We start from the raw sequence: 14,282 nt of genomic DNA on the forward strand, positions 1-14,282 counted from the left end.
AAATTTTGAGTAGTTCAGATATAGTTCGGTAAATACCACCTCTGACTGGCCCTGCCCCCATCTATTCTCTGCCTCCTGAGTCCCAGGAGAAAATGGGGATTTTGCAGTATCCTTCCCCTGGAGTGGGGTGGGAATGGAGATTTTACAGTATCCTTCCCCTGGAGTGGAGAGGGAATGGAGATTTTACAGTATCCTTCCCCTGCCACGCCCACCAAGCCATGCCACACCCACCAAGCCACGCCCACAGAACCGGTAGTAAAAAAAAATTGAATCCCACCACTGTTTCAAACCCTTTTGGAAGGCCAAGAAGGTGGGAGAAGATCTCACCTCAAGAGGGTCATTGTTCCAAAGACTCTTTTACAGGATAATGCCAGGCAAAATTCTTTGGCCAAGGGGATCTGCAGCATAATCTGCCAGAGTGAGTGGCTAATGCTTGGAAAATTTGATTTCCTCGTTCCTTTATTCTCCTGAGGATTCCAGCCTTCCAGATTTCTCTTCGGAGTGGTTGCCTATAAAGTCCAGATCTAAACTAAGGATGTCTGCTTGCAATTAGCTTTCCCATTTTTAAGCAAATTCGCATCTGTTCCAGCCTCTACGCATGCATGCATCTTGACGAAATACACTAGATTTTGCTTCGTGTGCAACACCCTTGAAAACCGCTGCACGAAGCAACATAACGGCTGCTTCTAATAAGGCAGCGAAGGCCCTGATTGCTTCCTTGAGTGGGTCCCCTTCACCATGTGAGTCCTAGCGAGACCCTTTTGTGAGTGCCTTGTGCAGGCAAAATCCTTTTTTTTTTTTTTTTTTGGGAGCGTCCCATGAGTGCCCAAGAGATTGTGAAAGAGACACAAAACGGGGCTCAATGAGGCAAGCAGCATTGGTGAGAGGAACGGGATTACGTCCACAGCACAAAATGCTTTCCTGAACAAAATTGTGGCTGTCTTGTGCCAGCCCAATAACAGCGAGGATGCTTTGGGCACCCATGTTCCTTGGCCTCAGGAAAAGATGGGACAGAGAGTTCACTGTGTTTTAGTGATTTGGGACTAGAAGAGAATTTAGGTGAGGAGACATGTGTTCCTAGAAGCTGGAACCGGTCCTATCATTAATTAGATAGATAATTAGAACTGCAGAAAAAAGAACAATTGCTATCAACCTGCCTTCCATTGAGGACCTGTATGCTGCACGAGTCAAAAAGAGGGCTGTGAAAATATTTACAGACCCCTCACATCCTGGACATAAACTGTTTCAACTCCTACCCTCAAAACGACACTATAGAGCACTGCACATCAAGACAACTAGACACAAGGACATTTTTTTCCCGAACGCCATCACTCTGCTAAACAAATAATTCCCTCCACACTGTCAAATAATTTTCTAACACTGTATTACCAATATTCTTCTCTTCCTTACTAGTATCTATCTCTTCCCATTCATGACTATAATCATGTTGGTTGTATCTTTCAATTTATATTGTTTTTATTTGTTTCCTAGTATGATTTGATAGCTTGTTAGTAACGTTGACTATCACTAAGTGTTGTACCTTTTTATTCCTGATGAATGTATTTTATTCTCCTTGAGAGAATAAATATATACTGAGAGCATATACACCAAAGACAAATTCCTTGTGTGTCCAATCACACTTGGCCAATAAAGAATTCACTTCACTTCACTTCACTTCACTTCACTTCACTTCACTTCACTCCACTCCACTCCACTCCACTCCACTCCACTCCACTCCACTCCACTCCACTCCACTCCACTCCACTCCCCTCCCCTCCCCTCCCCTCCCCTCCCCTCCCCTCCCCTCCCCACTCCACTCCTCTCCTCTCCTCTCCTCTCCTCTCCCCTCCCCTCCCCTCCCCACTCTCCTCTCCTCTCCTCTCCTCTCCTCTCCTCTCCTCTCCTCTCCTCTCCTCTACTCTACTCTACTCTACTCTACTCTACTCTACTCTACTTTATTCTATTTATTCTTTTCTATTCTGGAAAGTGGGGCATCCAATTTAAGTGGCATGTTCAGGTAGTCCTACTCATTTCGCAACCATTCGAAGTTATAACGTCACTGAAAAAATTGACATGCAACTGGCCCTTAACAACCACTGCAGCATTCCCCATTTTGGTCACATGATCAAAATTCAGCCGCTTGACAACCAGCGTATATTTATGACAGCTGCAGCGTCCTGGGGTCATGTGATTGCCATTTGCAAACTTCCTAGCTGGCTTCCGACCAGGGAAGTCAGATCTGCTATAATAACAGAGTGATTTGCTTCAACTGCAATGATGTGCTTAGCAACCGTGGCAAAAGAGGCTGTAAAAGTGGGTGCGGCTCACTTAACAATCGTTTTGTTTAGCAACGGAAATTCTGTTCCCAACCGTGATTGTACATTGAGGATTACCTCTGTATTGGGGAGGTGAGGGAACAGCAACAGTGTGCAAAACGATGGAAGACACGGGTGGATGGACCTGGATTGTCCTGTACCCCTGAGTTAGCCCGTTGTAACTAGTTTATAGCTTATTCCATGCATACAATGGGTGTAGGAGGTGTTTCTTGTGTTGCTATGCTGGATGCACATTGTTTGAGGATCCCTATAGTTGAGAGGAGACATTTATTGTGCAAAGCTACATCTCTATTCTTCTGCTACCCTTTGATCCAGAGCATTGCCCTGCAGTATTCCAGACTTTGTCTTTTTTTCTTCTCCTACTCTTCTTTAATTCAGGAAAGTAGTTGTGAAATGGTAATACAATGAATCAATGTATGCCCTGTAGCTCTGCAAAAGAAGAAGTGTAAACCTGCTTATTTTTCATGCTTATCAGGTCATCATCTCTTAGATTCGTAGCACGATGGTCAAAAGGAACCTTACTCCATGCAGAGTCTGCAGGGTAGGATGAAATTCATCAGAGATGCTCACCTGATGCTTCCATATCTTAAGCGGCATGCCTTGTAGTACTCTATTCGTCTATAAATAGAATGGCGTGGTATTAGGGATTTTTTTTTTCTTAAGAGTTGACTCAACTCTCTAATTTTCATTTTCTGCACTTTCTGCTTGGTCTGTACAGGCATTGATTATTCAAATACCACTGCTATAATCTTTGGTGTTTGGTATCAGGGCCGCTGGAACCATTATTTTGGATTAAGGGATGATTTGAGGGTCAGTTTGATCTCATGGTTAAGCATGATGTCAGAAACTGGGAGATCATGTCTCCTAATTCCACTTTAGGCACTAAGTCAGCTGGGTGACCTTGAGCCATTCACTCTGTCTCAGCCCTAGGAAGAAGACAATGGCAAGCCACTTCTGAAATCTTATTAAGAAAATGGGACTTATTCAAGCAGTTGCCCAGAGTCAACATGGACTCCAGGACGGACGGACGGACGGACGGACACACACACACACACACACACACACACACAGAGAGAGAGAGAGAGAGAGAGAGAGAGAGAGAGAGAGAGAGAGGGAGAGGGAGAGAGGGAGGGAGAGAGAGACTAACGAACTAATGAACTAACGAACTTGGGGGGACTTTAATATCAGGGATACTTGTATCATCATTTTTTCAATGTGTCACTCTGCATGGCTGAATGGGAAATGCTATTTTTAGATAGGGATAATTGATCACATATCAAATGGTCAGATTTGGGCATTAGGCAAGGTGAGGCAGAATGGCTTATTGTAGACATATCACATCTCTGAAAGCATGCACAATATTTTAAGTTCTGAACATTCCAAGTTTGCTTTCCAATGGGGTCCTTTGGAGGGTATTCGAAATGGTCTAATCTCAAAGTAGGCCAGTCCTGCCTCAGAGCAAAGGCCAAAATGGTTCAGTTTGAGGGCAGGTAACTTCTGACCCACCCAGAATAACTCATTCCAAGATTGGATTATTTCAGTCTCAATGGACTCTGCTTTTCAGACCCCTGTCCTCGTAAATATATATCAAAAGTGACAGACACAATGAATCAGGATCATATGTTAAATTGCAATTAAGAAGATGTATTGCTCAAGCCTCTGCACAAGAATCTAGTCAACTAATGTTCAGTGATTAATTGGTGGTAGATAAGGGTCAATGGAATTCAAGAAGGGTTAGACAAAGACCATTTGTGGAAACATAACGACTCTAGGCTGATGACTAGCTTAACTCCGCTCCTGGGCTCTGCCTGTTCTTCTCCTATAAAATAATCTAAAAACTAAGAGCTAAGGAATGTCTCATGACATGGGCAGTTACATAAATTAGATAGATAGATAGATAGATAGATAGACAGACAGACAGACAGACAGACAGACAGACAGACAGACAGACAGACAGACAGATATATAGATAGAAGATAGATAGAAGACTGATAGATGATAGATAGATAGATAGATAGATAGATAGATGATAAATGATAGATGATAAATAAAAAGATAGATATAAATAGATGATAGAGATAGATAGATGATAAATAAAAAGAGATGATAAATAAATAGATAGATGATAGATAGATAGAAGAGAGATAGATAAATAGATAGATGATAAATAAAAAGATAGATGATAAATAAAAAGATAGATGATAAATAAATAAATAGATGATAGATAGATGATAGATAGATAGATGATAAATAAAAAGATAGATGATAGATAGATAGATAGATAGATAGATAGATAGATAGATAGATAGATAGATAGATAGAGACCAGTTGTCCTCTTATTGTTCTTGGTACCATTCTCCCAGTCGCTCTTTCCCTTGAGATTTTTATGTAACAGGACCATGTATTCATTATATTAAAAACAAAGCAACAAGCCTCTCAACAATACAGATCTACCACTGAGAAAAGCCTAACTTTATTTTATACCCAATGCACTGGTTTAATAGCAATAGCAATAGCACTTATATACTGCTTCACGGTGCTTTACAGCCCTCTCTAAGCAGTTTACAGAGTCAGCATTGCCGCCAGCAATCTGGCTCCTCATTTTACTGACCTCGGAAGGATGGAAGGCCGAGTCAACCTTGATCCAGTGGGACTCAAACTGTCTGAACTGCAGGCAGGCAGCAGGCAGCAGAATTAGCCTGCAATACTGCGTTCTAACCACTGTGCCATCATGGCTCTTAATGATCTTAAAATGCATAGACACCATTCAAATGTAATTCTGTTATCGGCAATTGTAAAGAATACAGATCAGGAACAGATTGGATCACCAGCTGATGGTCATACGGTTAGTCTCTTTAATCCTTCACACTTTAAAAGGTTGAATCCCTATGTCAAGTAGTGCAAAATAGGAAGATGTGGAGAGACCAAAGAATTTCCAAGAGCCTGACTGAAAAGTCAAGACTGAATTGATATTGATATCATCATCATCATCATCATCATCATCATCATCATCATCATCACTATGTCATAAAAACTCCTTCTGAATAAATAATGTTTTATAAAGGGAAGAAAGATTGCCTTGGATGGTTGGTTGGTTGGTTGGTTGGTTGGATGGTTGGTTGGTTGGATGATTGGTTGGATGGTTGGTTGGTTGGTTGGTTGGTTGGTTGGTTGGATGGTTGGTTGGTTGGTTCGTTGGATGGATGGATGGATGGATGGATGGATGGTTGGTTGCTTGGTTGCTTGGTTGGTTGGTTGGTAGGTAGGTAGGTAGGTAGGTAGGTAGGTTGGTTTATTTGTTTGTTTGTTTGTTTGTTTGTTTGTTTGTTTGTTTGTAACTCCAGGTGGTTAACATCTCCAACACACACATCTTCCTCCTTCTAGTACGCTGTGCCTTTCGTGGCTAAGACTGAATTAGAACTCACAGTCTCCTGGCTTTCTAGCTTGGTGCCTTAACCACTAAGACTAGACCAAACTGGCTCTTATCCTGTTTTTATGCTTGTTCATCCACCCCCCCCCCCTAAAAGTTTCACAATGTAGTCACAGAGTTCAAAGTCAGTATTCACAAGAGGAATTCACCAGAAAACGGCCAGACAGAGCAGTGGCTCTACAGTTTGGTTCAGGGATAAAGTCCTATATGCCAGAATTCCAGTAGGAAAGGTAGAACATTTAGATCTGACAGCTTCAGGCAACAGTCAGGATTTAAGGGTAGTTAGGCAGGTCTCGGAAGGAAGGCACAGATGGTGGCACAAGCTGTCTCAAAAGTTGTTCTAACCCTTGAGTGCCAACAGGTAGACTTTAGACAGTCCTCATAGCTGCATGGTGTTGGCTATAGCCAGTTGCAGAATGTGGGCTATCTGGGAGTCTGCCTAGAGCCTCGAATGGTCCATTTTTCTCATAAGAGCGTAAGGTCTTAGGGCTCTTCCAAGTAACCCAGATATCTCCCTGCCTTTCTGCTTTTTGCGTGTTTGTTGTTGTTAGTTGCGAAGTTGTGTCCGACCCATTGTGACCCCATGGACAATGTTCCTCCAGGCCTTCCTGTCCTCTACCATCCCCTGGAGTCCATTTAAGCTCATGCCGACTGCTTCAGTGACTCCATCCAGCCACCTCGTTCTCTGTTGTCCCCTTCTTCTTTTGCCCTCAATCTTTCCCAGCATTAGGCTCTTCTCCAGTGAGTCCTTCCTTCTCGTTAGGTGGGCAAAGTATTTCAGTTTCATGTGCATGTTTATGTTGTACCAAAGATGCTCTCATGGCTTTTTTTTTTTGAAATTTTTTTAAAATTTTTATTTCTCATAAACATACTTAAATGTAAAGTTTCTTATCCATTATTAATCATACATATAGTATTATCTTTTAACTTCCATATTGGTTCATTCTTCATCCTATAAAAATTTGGGTGTACTCGGGGTTGCTCTTCTACCATTCCATCTCCCTTATTTCACAACAACCCTTCCTCTCCTTCTTCTCTCTTTCCCTTCCCTCCCTTCTTCTATCCTTTTCTACTTTCTTCTTTCCTCCTCTCCTTTCCCTTCCTTTCCCCCACTTCTCCCCTCTTCCTCCCTTTCTAACCCTCTCTCCTACTCTTATTTCCCCTCCCTTTCTTCCTCTCCTTTTCCCTTTCTTCCATCCCTCTACCACCTGGTTGAGGTTACTGAATCTTCAGATCAGGCTAAGAATCTGGGTGTGAAAAGTCAGGAATTACAGATATTTTATTTTTTGCTATGATTCCAGGGCTAGAAACTGCCCAAAATCAGCCGGCCTTTTCTGGCTGTGCTTCTCATCCTCTTCCTCAGATGAAGATTGGTTCTGAGAAGGCCGAGCGACCACTTTCCTATTTTGAAATGTTGCATCCAACAAGATAATAACCTTCTCTCTCAATGGTGGGTGGGAGGCACAGGATGAATTTTAGCAGCCATCCTTTACAAAGAAGGAGGTTTAGAGTTTGGAAAGAAAGGAGGGAAAAAGAAAGAAAGAAAGAAAGATGTCTGAATTGGAAGAGGGTACCCACCAGAAATGGAAAGGACTAAGCCTTGAGAGTGTGTTAGAGACCCCACAATGCCTGGGACAAGGGCTGTGATCTGCTCCTTCCTTATTGCTTTTTCTCCAGTCAAATCTGCCTTGCAAAAAAAGGCAAACGAGGGGGAAAGAGAGGCAGGCACCCCACGAAAAAGGAAAGGAGAGGGGGAAGCGTTGAGGTTACCCCAGCTCTTCCCGGCAGAAGCAGCCCAAGCCGAGCCTCCAGCCTTCTCCTTTTTCCTCTCCCCCTCTTCCCCCTCCCCCTGTGCCTCCCTCCTCTCCTCCCCCCCCCCGAAGCGCTCTCTCTCTCTCGCTCCTTCCACTAGCTCCGAGCCTCATTCAGCCGCGTTGCCAGCGGAGTGGAATAGGCTGGAGAGCGAGCGAACCAGCAGACACTGCGCCTCTACTTGTGAATGGGACTCGTCTGCTCGCCTTTCTCCAGAGGTGATCCGGAGAGGATCTGGGGGCCGCCAGATTTCCAGGTAAGGGCTGCCTTCCCACCGGCCCTCGGGGCCCCCGCTAAATTTCTGGGGAAGGGGGGGTTGTTTCTTAAATTCTAGGTTCCTTTGAGACGGGTTTGGAAAGGAAGAGGAGAGAGAGAGAGAGAGAGAGAGAGAGAGAGAGAGAGAGAGAGACTGGGGATGAAGAGGGGGGAAGTCTGCTGCTCTTCCAGCCGACGGGGCAGAAGGATGCTGCGGAAGGAGTTGGACCAGAGCTTTGGGGTTCGCCCCGGCCATCAAGGACGTCGGGAGGAGCAGGGAGAGAAGCGGGGTGGGGTGCGGGAAGCTTGGGGGGCTGGAAAGTGCCTTGTAGCCCGACACGGAGCTTAAAGGGAAGGGTGGGGGGGTCACCAAGCGAAAAGGGCTGGAGAGAAATTAAATAGGCGCAGGGCAGACTCGGAGGCTGAAATTGAAGCCTCCTGGGAAGGGGGCGTTGGGGGCTCGCAGTCCCCCTTTCCTCTCTGTTCGTGTATCTCTCTCTCTGTGTGTGTTTGTGTTAAAGTGAGATTTCTTTATTTCGTTCCTTGATTTTGGCACCCGCGCGACCATAATTGGCCGAACGGGGCTAGCGGAGCTTAAGAGGTTGAAGACCATCTAAATCGGCGCAACAATCCAGAGATGGATTGAAAAGGGATGTGCGTGCGTGGCACCGAAGGCATCTCGAGCTCTCTCTCGGGTTGCTCCAATCCCCGCCCTTCCCCGTTTGGGGACTACAAAGCCCATCTTTTTTAAGTTCTCGATTCCGCCGGTTTTTTTTTTTTTTTGGGTTTTTTTGCCGGGCGCGCGCGCCGTGTGTCTGTGCGCGCGTGTGAGCGCGCGGCTCCTCGCGCGCGCAGCTCTTGAATCTCCGGCGGCGCCTTTGCGAAGCCCAGTCGAGACCGACTGCGCGTTCCGATGAAGAGCAAGCCAGTAGGAAAGAAAGTGGTTCCACTCCGCGGTCTCTTCTTATGTGTGTGTGTGGGGGGGGGAGAATCTCAATAGGAAATGCTTCCATTCCAAATATTCTCCGTGTAGATACGTGTGAAGGGGAGACGGGAAAGCGGCCAGACGTTTTCCAAACCGGGATTCGGGAGATTCCCCCCTCCCGCCCCCCATCCATCAGAGAGACTTTTATTCTGGTTTGGCCAACGGCTCCATCCTTGCTCCCAACCGCCTCCTCCCCCCTCTCTCTCTGTGGCTTTGGTCGGAAAATCGTTATACCCTTTGGCTGATCTTTAGGAAATCTGAGCCACGGCCGAAGGTGGAAAGAAAGCTGGCTTAGAAAGACGTTTGGTTCCCTTCTGCATAACGGTCCTTTTCCTGGGAGGCCCTCAAGAGCCCCCCCTCCTCCCCCCATCTTGCAATCTGACATCATCAGGAGAACAACTTTACCTTTTGGAGCGATGCCCATGGATCATCGGTGCCTTTAAATATTTATTTCACTGGGCGCTGAGCGGAAAGGAGAAGCTAGTTGGTGGGGTTGGGGGGGGGGAGAGAGAGAGATTGGATGGAAGAAGAAGATGGGAGGTGGGGAGGAGGAGAATTCCCCTTTTTATACTTTTATTTGGCGGGGGGGGGGTGTTGAAAAGAGAATGCTGCAACTAAGTGGTAGGGGCATTTGCCCATCGAAGACACAAAGGCATGCTTTTTTTAAGAAAATCAGGTCACTCTTTTCAAAAAGCTACTTTTAACTTCCAAATAGGAGAAAGCAGTTTTCTCCGCTCTGCTTTTACGTTCTCAGGAACTTTTGTGTTCATTTTTGGAAATGGCACAATGAGCATTTCGTGGGCCACTAAGTAAGGGTTAAGAAATTAATATATTTTTTTTATCACTTAGGGTCATAAAAGAGAGATACTCAAGTCAGAGGGTTTTTGCAGATGTAGACAGAGTCATGAAGCTTGAAAGCATTGACTGTCCTCGTTTTGTTTTGTTGTTGTCTCCTCCTCCTCCTCCTCCTCCTCCTCCTCCTCCTCCTCCTCCTCCTCCTCCTCCTCCTCCTCCTCCTCCTCTTCTCCTCCTCCTCCTCCTCCTCCTCCTCCTCCTCCTCCTCCTCTTCCTTCTCCCCTTCCAACTCCTCCTCCCCTCCACACACTTTATCCCCCTAGCACTACCATTACTGTTCGAAAAATATACCATCCTTCTTAGATAATATATGATGCTCTTCAGTTAATATTTGCCAAAGAGTTCAGCTTTTGTGTGACAATTAAACCTAAAGAGTTGTTCTGGTGAGAACTATATCTGCAGTTCTTATTTACTTTTTCTATCTGTGGAAGAAGGGACTGGGAAAATGTCACGAAGGGATGGATGTGGAACTATTTTGTTACATGCTGCATTGGGTAGCTGGGCTTCAGCACAATCCAGGGCTAGCAAAAGAGATAATAAAATAGAGGTGAAATTTGAATGCAGGCAAAACCTGCAGATTGTGACCCTCGTTAGGGCTGCTTCAGCACATTTTAAAATGGCATGTCTCAGCCCCCAGAAAATATTTGTGGGAGTGCAGTTGCAAAGCGGCTGACCTCACTGCAGCCTGAAAGAAGAGGAGAAGATGGGTCTGCAAACTTAAAAACAAAAACAAGACGCTCCTCGCCAATGCCAACGAAGCTCCCCTTGCCGTCTTTGATTAATGTGCGGCGGTTCCAATTCTGCATTATAGAATTTCTATTTAAAACTCCCCATTCCGATAGTGCAACCAGAGGAATAGGATGACGTGGAAACACTATTTATACATTCCTCATTCAGGCCTGACTTTGCAGAAATGCTCAAAAGTTTGCACATTTGGCTAAATTCATTAGCGCAACGAACTGCTACAATCAGCACCAATGCTCCGGGAAACGATAAGAATTTAATCAAAATTATGACGGGTAATTTCTTATTGAGGGCAGGGCAAGAACCACTGCAGATAGAGGTGACCTGACAAAATGTATGTTTACCATCAAGTAATTGCATATGGATCCAAGGAGGGTAAACAAAGAAATTCAACCATACATAATTCTTTCTTGTTATACTCAAGCAAATGCATACATGTATTAATCTGGCCAAGTATAATTAGTACTGTATCTATCTATCTATCTATCTATCTATCTATCTATCTATCTATCTATCTATCTATCTATCTATCTATCTATCTCTATATCTATCTATCTATCTATCTATCTATCTATCTATCTATCTATCTATCTATCTATCTATCTATCTATTCCTTCCCGCTAATTAAAGATTTGTATTTAGATTAAAGTAATAAAAAACAGGAGAAGTGATTCAGAGAAAGGTTTTCTTTTTTATGCATAGCTAGCTATCAAGCAGAACATCTTGCCCTTTTGTCTATTTGGGATCTTTTAGAAAGAACATGGATTGGAACAATATGTTTTTGTAGAAATGCAAAGGGTTTCTGGAATGCGTGTGCCCGTTATTGCTTCTAATAAATTTGGGGGGGGGAATCATTTTCTGATACGTAGCTTGTTTCTGGGAGACTGGCTCAACAACTTTGGGCCTTCTTAATTGGTCATGGAACTGAGGAAAACAACCAATGGAGTGATTGATGATTGGTTGATTGGTCAATTCTCAATGACAGCTATGTATGTATGTATGTATGTGTGTATCCGTGAGCTGTTTAGCTTCTCTGCTTTTCAACCTATCTATCTCACAGCTTCTATGAACATTTCTTGTGGGCGTCCATGGAATTCTAAGTGAGCCTCGGGATGTTTAATTAGGAGTGATGCTTCTAGTTTGTTGACTGATAATAAGATGCTATATTGAAGTTAGAAATATTCGTTGGAAAGGAACACGTTGAATACGCCGCATTAATTTATATCCCCAGCACTCTGTAATCTTCTCATTTTTAGTTGACTTTTTAAGCCCCTGTCTCCTGTGCGTGGTTATATGGCATCGGTCAATAAATAACCCAGCCTAAAAGTATTTTGTGTTGGCTTCAAGTTGACAAAGTCATTATTATTGTCTTTTAAGTTAGAATCTTTTAAGTAACAGTAAACTTGGAAAGGGCCACAGTTTTATAATACCAGATGATTGCATCAGCTCTTGTTATTGTACCGTTCCTGTGTTTGTTTTAATAAAGGCTCTCATTTCTTGGTAAAACATTCTTTATGCTTTCATGCCTTTAAGCTGTGTTAGCAAGAAATCTATACTTCGGTCTACCTTCAGTCATAATTTTCTTTTTTTTTAAACAGCCGGAGTTTGCGATCGCCAGAGGGCGCTGGCATTCTTTTCTAGCTCAACTCTCAGCCTGTCAGCATTTTAGGCCAGTGTGAAAAACTGTTTTGTTACCACTGGTATTGTTTGCCCTCTCAGGGGCGACCGAATAGAATCGTGTTGTGGTTGAGACTAATGCTCAGGCAGTTTGTCAGGACGAACATCTTACTCCTCCGTCTTTCTAGCATTACTTTTGGACTTGCTTTACTCCACCCTCAAGAGTTTTCAACGAACTTGTGAGATTTTGATAGCCTGGTGTGGCTGAGGAATGGAGGACAGGTCGTCCTCGACCTACCACAACTCGTTTAGTGACCATTTGAAGTTGGAACAGCACTGAAAAAAAAAAAAAAGACTTACGAACATTTTTCACGCTTATGGCCCTTGCAACATCTCCATGGTCATGTGATCAAAATTCAGATGTTTGGCAACTGGCTCATATTTATGACGGTTGCAATGTCCCAGGGTTATGGGGATCCCCTTTTGGACCTTCTGACAAGCAAAGTCAATGGGGAAGCCAGGTTCACTTAACAAGTGTGTTACTAGGTTAACAAAGGCAGTGATTCAGTTAACAAGTGGCAAGAAAGGTCGTACAATGGAGCAAAATTCACATAACAACTGTCTCACTTAAAAACAGAAATGTTGTGCTCAATCGGTGTTGGAAATCAGGAACTGACCTTTGACTAGCTCCAGTTCCAATCGAGAACATCTGCTCGAGAATAAATGATCCTCAGCCTCCATGCTGCCTTTGCACAACGTGCCAAGATAAGAATGAAATGGTAATTTCTCATTGAGCCCTTTTTCAAATTAAGCTCTCGTCTCTACATGCCGCATAATCCAAGCCATCATGTTCAATCCTGATGTGATTGATTTGTTTGGCTCTTCCATGGTAAGTGAAGCCAGTTGTTGTGATTAAATTGATTTTTGAGCTTGTTTTTTGATGATTTCATGGACACATATCTATATAGTCTTTCTAGGTGGAAGTCCAATAATGGAGAATAAATAAAGCTCAGGTTGAATGGTTAGGCCCCAAAGCTTCTTCTCTTGTTGCAAATATTTCACTACGTAGCCTGAAAGGTCTACAAGAAGAACAGAAAGTTAAGAGAATATGAAGGGGAAAATGGTTTGCTACTGCTATTTTTCTGGGCCGTCTTGCTGTAATTTTAATAAGAGTTTCTATCAGAGTACCAAATAATAAACCACAGTTTAATGATAGCATTATATACTTGACTGAGAACTTTGTGTTAAGAATTTATCATGCCAAGACACTTGAACATAGAGAGTATTTTCTTTCTCTTTCTTAATTTTGTGAGAAGCCTTTGGCCATATCTTCACATGTTGGAAAATAGAATAATGGAAGATTTAGAAGAATGAGCTTATTCCTAGTATTTCGACTACTAATGGATACATTTCAGAAATGTTCATCCTCCACGATGACTTGAATAGTTCTAACCAAATATAATATTCCCCTGGCATTTTTTTGTTTTAATATGAATTTCTGTAACAAAACCCGCCAGGGGTTCTGAGGATGCTGATTTATTCATAATAATAATGTGTATCAAATGCCTTTCCTGAGACCTTCTTGGCATCAGATTAAAGACTCTCTCTCTCTCTCTCTCTCACTCTCTCTCTCTCTATCCCTGGGTCTCTCTCTCTCTCTTTGTGTCTCTATCTCTATCCCTCTATCTATCTATCTATGGGTCTGGGTCTGGGTCTGGGTCCCTCTCTCTCTCTCTCTCTCTCTCTCTCTCTCTCTCTCTCTCTCTCTCTCTCTTATCTATCTATCTATCTATCTATCTATCTATCTATCTATCTATCTATCATCTATCCAGGCATTTGAAAATTTCATTTTCTTTCTTTCTTTAGTTCATTGAAATAGTTGTAGGAATTGCATTAATGATTAGATTATTACTTTTTCCTCTTATACTTAATAGCTTTTATGTAGACCATCTGTTTGGGGGATGAATACAAGGCTTTGTAAGTTTTAAAGCAAACCTTTAAACTAATATTGATAGGATGTGTTTCCAGGTCATGCTTCTTCTACACAGAAGAATGACGTATAGACATTTTTGGTGGGTTTTGTGAGGTTTTTTTTAGTTGAAAAGTTCTATTTATTGGAATCCTAGACTGAACTGCTAGAAGTTTTTATTGGAATACTTCTAGCATTATTTGGAGTGGTTCCTGAGGTTTTTCAATAGTTAGGACAATTGAGCCCAAAACTTCTGTTGCTAAGTGAGACATTTTGTGA

At 43.1% G+C, this 14,282-nt stretch overlaps 1 protein-coding gene across 2 annotated transcripts in view; it reads left to right on the forward strand.

Annotated features, from left to right (window-relative positions):
• The first annotated feature begins 6,753 nt into the window (after positions 1-6,753).
• The window catches only part of CDH11 (cadherin 11), a 143,242-nt gene continuing 135,713 nt past the window's right edge, over positions 6,754-14,282 (forward strand). The window contains exon 1 of one of the 2 annotated variants that reach the window (XM_034425374.3): positions 6,754-7,834. The gene's annotated coding sequence lies outside the window, so the exon portion shown is untranslated. Of the gene's footprint in view, positions 7,835-7,989; positions 8,124-14,282 lie in introns of those variants that run through there. The other variant, XM_087877104.1, reaches the window with a different exon arrangement.

Source organism: Pantherophis guttatus, chromosome 11 (assembly GCF_059756535.1).
Source record: "Pantherophis guttatus breed Tessera chromosome 11, ASM5975653v1, whole genome shotgun sequence".
Taxonomy (NCBI): Eukaryota; Metazoa; Chordata; class Lepidosauria; order Squamata; family Colubridae; genus Pantherophis; species Pantherophis guttatus.